The sequence below is a fragment of the Amblyraja radiata genome, chromosome 19 (genome assembly GCF_010909765.2).
Source record: "Amblyraja radiata isolate CabotCenter1 chromosome 19, sAmbRad1.1.pri, whole genome shotgun sequence".
Lineage (NCBI taxonomy): Eukaryota > Metazoa > Chordata > Chondrichthyes > Rajiformes > Rajidae > Amblyraja > Amblyraja radiata.
This window is the reverse complement of record NC_045974.1, coordinates 19976578-19983629: the sequence shown is the minus strand read 5'-3', so window position 1 is coordinate 19983629 and position 7052 is coordinate 19976578.

Here is a 7052-nt window from a genome sequence, read left to right as displayed (position 1 = left end):
CGCGGCGCTCCCTCGGCTCGCACCTCCCCGGCGCGGCGCTCCCTCACATCATCTCCTCCCCACAGCGCGGCGCTCCCTCACTGCTGCACCTCCCCGGCACGGCGCTCCCTCACATCAACTCCTACCCACAGCGCGGCGCTCCCTCGGCTCGCACCTCCCCCAGCACGGCGCTCCCTCACTGCTGCTCCTCCCCCGGCGCGGCGCTCCCTCACTGCTGCTCCTCCCCCAGCGCGGCGCTCCTTCACTGCTGCTCCTCCCCCGGCGCGGCGCTCCCTCACTGCTGCCCCTCCCCCAGCGCGGCGCTCCCTCATTGCTGCTCCTCCTCGGCGCGGCGCTCCCTCACATCCACACCTCCCCGGCGCGGCGCTCCATCACTGCTGCCCCTCCCCCGGCGCGGCGCTCCCTCACTGCCCCTCCCCCGGCGCGGCGCTCCCTCACTGCTGCCCCTCCCCCGGCGCGGCGCTCCCTCACATCAGCTCCTCCCCCGGCGCGGCGCTCCCTCACTGCTGCACCTCCCCCGGCGCGGCGCTCCCTCACATCAGCTCCTCCCCCGGCGCGGCGCTCCCTTAACACCACAGCATGGAAGCAGGCCCTTCGGCCCACACAGCCCGTCAATGTTCCCGTGAGTTGTACACCTCCCCTCAAGGCCGTGAGCCTAGCCACCAACGGGGACAGAAGCGTACGCACCCTGGGGACAACTGCCTGTCTGCCTCCGATCGCACCCCATCAGTTCCCCAACAACGACGGGTCAGGACTTCCCTTCCCTCTCGCCACGGTAGAAACACCGCCCCTGTCCCATCTTCACCGCGGGGAGAGAGGCCGTGGATGTTGGATGCAGCCTTCACAGTAACACAGTCCCAAGGAAAGAAAAATAGTTATGCACTCATAGTGCCCCGACTCAAAAGAGTGTTTAACAGTCATATGTACCCACAACGGGATAATGACATTGAATTCACAGTCACACAGCACAGATACAGACCCTTCGGCCCAACCCGTCCATACAGACCAAGATGCCCCATCTATGCTACTCCCACCTGCCCTCATTTACCCCACATCACGTGAACCCTTTCCTATCCATACACCTGTCCAAATGTCTTTTGAATGATGTTATAGTACCTGCCTCAACTACGTCCTTCCATGCACCCACCCTCCTCTGTGTGAAAAAGTTGCTCCTCAGGTTCCTATTAAATTTTTCCCTTCTCACCTTAAACCTGTGTCCTCTGGTTGTTGATTCCCCTACCCCCAGGTAAAAGACTCTGTGTATCTTTCCCCATCTATTGCCCTCATGATTTTATACAGCCCCTCAGCATCCTGCTCTCTAAGGAATAAAGTCCTAGCCTGCTACACAGAGAGTGGTGAATCTGTGGAATTCTCTGCCACAGAAGGTAGTTGAGGCCAGTTCATTGGCTATATTTAAGAGGGAGTTAGATGTGGCCCTTGTGGCTAAAGGGATCAGGGGGTATGGAGAGAAGGCAGGGATGGGATACTGAGCTGGATGATCAGCCATGATCATATCGAAGGGCCGAATGGCCTACTCCTGCACCTATTTTCTATGTTTCTATGTTTCAACCTCTCCCTATAGCTCGGGCCCCCAAGTCCTGGCAACATCCTCATGAATCTTCTTTACCATTCCCAGCTTGGCAACATCTTTCCTATGGAGGGTTAACCAATCCTGAACACAATACTCCAAATGTGCTCTCACCAAGGTCTTGTACAACTGTAGCATCAATTCTTGCCTGCTGCAGCTTTACAGGTCTGTAACCATAATAACACACAATAATCAATAATACGATAAATTAATAATGAGTAATACTAGGTAACCAGACCATAATAGTATAAAACTGAAGTCTGTAGTGCAACCAAAGACACAGTCCATAGAAGATCGCAGTTGCTGAGGTTAGTGTTGTGCAGTGTTCAAGAGCCTGATGGTTGCCGGGGAGAAGCTGTTCTCGAACCTGGTGGTCACGGTTTTCAGGCTTCTGTACCTTTTTCCCGATGGTAGCAGTGAGATGAGAGCATTGGCAAGGTGGTGTGGATCGTTGATGATGTTGGCTGTCTTTTTGAGGCAGTGCCTCCTGTAGATCCCTTCGATGGTGGGGAGGTCAGTACCTGTGATGGACAGGACAGTCTCCTTCATTCCTGGTCGTTCGAGTTTCTCAGCCAGGTCACAATAAAGTTAACAGGAATTGCAGCGTGGAAAAAGACCCTTCGGCCCCTTGAGTCCATTGTCAGCCATTTTATAGTAGGCCTCCCGTCACCCATTTCATGTTCCCCACATTCCCATTAACTCCCACCTCACATTCCACCACCTGGAGCAACTTACTGTGGGCAATATAAACTCTCTGATCTGGTCACATGGAGAATGTGCAATCTCCATATAGACAGCACTCGAGGTCAGGATCACACCCGGGTCTCTAGTGCTATGAGGCAACGGATCTACCAGATGCGCCACATGTGGAATGTCATCTTACAATTTTTCAGGCTTCCCTCAGGATTAAGGCCGATGGTGACCTGTTTGCTCTCCATCCACAGATTCTGAGGTGGCTGATGAGATCAACGTCAGACCGGGCACTCAGCCACAGATGGGGCAGGACATGTCTGAAAGGCAGGGGGTAGGCAGCCTCATGTGCAAGACCCTTGATGTTCTCACCACCACCTTGGGTGCATCTTCTCATCGAGCAGTCACATGTCAAGAGTCAAGAACGTTTTATTGTCATATGTCATATTCCCAGGAGCCGGTGGGATTGTTTTGAGGCTAATGCTGAATCCTCCCCTCAGCCTCCTTGCTAATCGCCTCCCATCAGCGGGTCAGGCAGCATCCCTGGCCTAGTGAACATGGGTAGGTGACGTTTCGGATCAGAACCTTTCAGAGGGCCTGACCCTTCTTTTACCCAGAGTTGGGAAATCAAGAACCAGAGGACGTAAGTTTAAGGTGAGAGGGGAAAGTGTTAATAGGAGCCTGAGGAGCAATTCTTTCACGCTGAGGGTGGTGGGTGTATGGACCGAGCTGCCAGAGGAGGTAAGACACAAAATGCTGGAGTAATTCAGCTGGTCAGGCAGCATCCCTGGAGGATATGGATAGGTGAACCTTCGGGTTGGGTCCCTTCTCCAGAGGAGGTAGTTGAGGCAAGTACTATAACAACATTTAAAAGAGATTTGGACAGGAACATGGATGGGAAAGATTTAGGGGGATATGGGCCAAATTCTGGCAAATGGAACCAGCTGAGATAATAATAATAATAATAATAATGGATGGGATTTATATAGCGCCTTTCTAATACTCAAGGCGCTTTACATCGCATTATTCATTCACTCCTCAGTCACACTCGGTGGTGGTAAGCTACTTCTGTAGCCACAGCTGCCCTGGGGCAGACTGACGGAAGCGTGGCTGCCAATCTGCGCCTACGGCCCCTCCGACCACCACCAAACACTCACACACATTCACACACAGGCAAAGGTGGGTGAAGTGTCTTGCCCAAGGACACAACGACAGTGATTGGTATGGAGGAGATGGGCCGAAGGGCCTGTTTACCTGCTGCATGGCTCTATATCTCCTCAGACGACAGTGGAAGTGAAATCCATTATAATAGAATTCAAATCAAATTACACCTTGTATTCTGCTTGGGTAGCTACAACCGAATGGTATGAGGATTGAAACAAAAAGACACAAAGTGCTGGAGTAACTCAGCGGGTCCAGGCAGCATCTCTGGAGAACATGGATAGGTGACGTTTCGGGTCGCCTCCATTCTTCAGATACATTATGAAGAATCTTCGGTCTCACAATCTTCGAGTGAAGATTGAATTCTTCCGTTTTATGTAACAACCCCTCCCCCCCACCCTCCTCCCCACCCCCCGCCTTGCCTGCTCTCTTTCCCTGCTCACTGTGTCTGGCTGAACATTCTGTGTCTGCAGCAAACACATCCTCTGTTCCAGCATTGATAAAAATGACACAAATTAAAAGACATTTAAACGGACCGATGGTTGCAGTCACTGAGTGAGCGCTTCCCTGACAACAAAGGCCAAGCATTCTCCACAACGATTATGGCTGAGATAATAATGATTGTGGCCACTGTTCCTGTACTCAAGCTTCATTCATTTGACACTCACATGTGATACGACTGCAGCAATAGTTATGTACAATAATTCCAACCAGTAACTCCCATGAATATCACCAGCAATGGCCTCCATTATCACACATTGGTGCAGCTGGTGAACCGTTGCCCCACAGCACCAGAGACTCAGGTTTGATCCTGACCTGACTCTGTGTGGAGTTTGCACGTTTTCTCAGTGACCGAGTGGGTTTACGCCTGGCATTCCGGTTTCCTCTCACATCCCAAAGACGTGCGGGTTTGTCGGTCAATTGCCCCTAGTGTGTAGGGAGTGAATGAGAAAGTGGGTTAAAATGGAAGCTAGTATGAGGCGTGATTGATGGTCGGCATGGAAACAGTGGGCCGAAGGGCCTGTTCCGTGCTGTGTCTCTAAACTAATCTCCTTTCAATGTGATCAGACAGATTTATTGGTAAATTATGGATTCAATTCAAAAAGTTGAGATGATGCCACTTTCTCACCCATTGGGCCAACTTCACTCTGTAATCCATTACAAATCATTTTGCGGTTAAATTGTCCAGTTAGCCAATGGACATTTAATATCCATGATCGCCACTTTAATATTAAAAGCTTCCAAAGCTACTTTGTGCTAATGGCCCTATTCTGTTGCGTAACCAATCTATCAGCAGGAGACAAACAGTCCAGGCAGACAGGTTCTCTTTGATGGCAATGCTTCAACATTCTTTGATGATTTGTCCTGTTTTAACTATTCCCTTTATTCTCCCATTGAATAAGTTCAATGTCCAGCTGGTCTACATCAGAGGAGAGGGGTAAGGTCACTGCGATGAGGGATAGGACTGGAGTTACACTTTACAGAGAAGACCACGGGCTTTCTACTCTATGGGATGGCAGTTGGGACATCACTAGATTCTAGCAGTTTTGGGGTTGGTTTTAGCAACTATTTATTGTCCACATGTTCCCAAAAAGAAAGCATAAAGTAATTGGCAGGACCCTGTGGAGCATTGATATCATAGACTCATACAGCCCAACTTGCCTATGCCGACCAATATGCTCCATCTGCACTAGTCCCACCCGTCTATGTTTGGCCTATATTCCTCTAAACCTGTCCTATCCATGTACCTGTCTAAACGTTTTTTAAACATTGTGATAGCACTTGCCTCAATGATCTCCTCTGGCAGCTCGTTCCTTTCACCAGCAACCTATGCGTAAAAGAGTTGCCATTCGGGTTCTTATTAAATCATTTGCCCTCACTTTAAACCTCTGTCATCTGTTTCTCCATTCCCCTACTCCGGGCAAGAGACTCCCAGAGTAGGGGAATGGAGAACCAGAGGACAGAGGTTTAAGGTGAGGGGGGGAATGATTTAATAGGAACCCGAATGGCAACTCATGTACTCTCACAATTGTATACACCTCTGTAAGATCACCCTTCATCTTCCTGCATTCCAAGCAATAAAGTCCGGGCATGCACAACTCTCCCCATAGCTCAGAGAGACCCTCGAGACCTGGCGACATCCTCGTAAATCTTCTCTGCATACGTTCCAGCTTAACAACATTGATGTCTAAAGGGATCTTGATGTACAAGTCCATAGCTCCCTGAAAGTAATAACACAAGTAGTGAGGGTGGTAAAGAAGGTGTATGGTATGATTGCCTTCATCGGTTAGGGCTTATGCATAAAAGTAGGTAAGATGTTGCAGGTCTGGCAGCATTTGGAGTTTTGCATGCAGTTCTGGTCTCCCAAATAGAGGAAGGATGTGGAGCTTTTGAAGAGGGTGGAGAAGGGGTTTACTAGAATGATGCCTGGATTAAAAGGTATGTTATAGTCATACAGTTAAATAGCATGAAAATAGGCCCTTCAGCCATCACGTCCATGCTGACCAAGTTGCAAACCGGAGCTAGTCTCGTTTTCCTGCATTTGGCCCATATCCCTCTAAACCTTTCCTCTCCATGTACTTAAAACGACACCTGCTAGTTTTAGACTCCTCTATCCTGGGAATATGATTGTGACCATTCATCTTATCTGTTCCCTCCCAACTTATCCAGCCTCTCCTTATAACTCAAGCACTCCAGTCCTAGTAATGTACTTGCGACTTTTTTCTGTACCCTTTCTAGCTTAATGATAGAAACATAGAAATAGGTACAGGAGTAGGCCATTTGGCCTTTTGAGCCAGCACCGCCATTCAATATGATCATGGCTGATCATCCAAAATCAGTACCCCGTTCCTGCTTTTTCCCCATATCCCTTGATTCTGTTAGCATCTAACTTGAAAACATCCAGTGAATTAGCCTCCACTTTTCTTCTGTGGCAGAGAATTCCACAGATTCACAACTCTCTGGGTGAAAAGGTTTTTCCTCATCTCAGTCCTAAATGGCCTACCCCTTATTCTTAAACTGTGACCCCTTGTTCTGGACTCCTCCAATCCTTTAAGAATTTTACATGTTTCCATAAGGTTCCCTCTCATCCTAAATTCCAGCGAATACGTGCTCAGTTGACCCATTCTTTCAGCATATGTCAGTCCCGCCATCCCGGTAATTAACCTGGTAAACCTACGCTGCACTCCTTCAAAAACAATAATGTCCTTCCTCAAATTAGATCAACATTGCACACAATATTCTAGGTGCGGTCTCTCCAGAGCCCTGTACAACTGCAGTTGGACCTCCTTGCTCCTATAGTCAAATTCTCTTGCAGTGAAGGCCAACATGCCATTAGCTTTCTTCACTGCCTGCTGTATTTACATGCTTACTTTCAGTGACTGATGTACAAGCACACCCAGGTCTCGTTGCACCTCCCCTTTTATGAATCTGACACCATTCAGCTAATAATCTGCCTTCCTGTTCTTGCCACCAAAGTGGATAACCTCACATTTATCCACATTAAACTGCATCTGCCATGAATCTGTCCACTCGCCCACCCTGTCTAAGTCACCTAGCAGTCTCATACCATCCTCCTCGCAGCTCATATTGCCACCCAGCTTTGTATCATCCG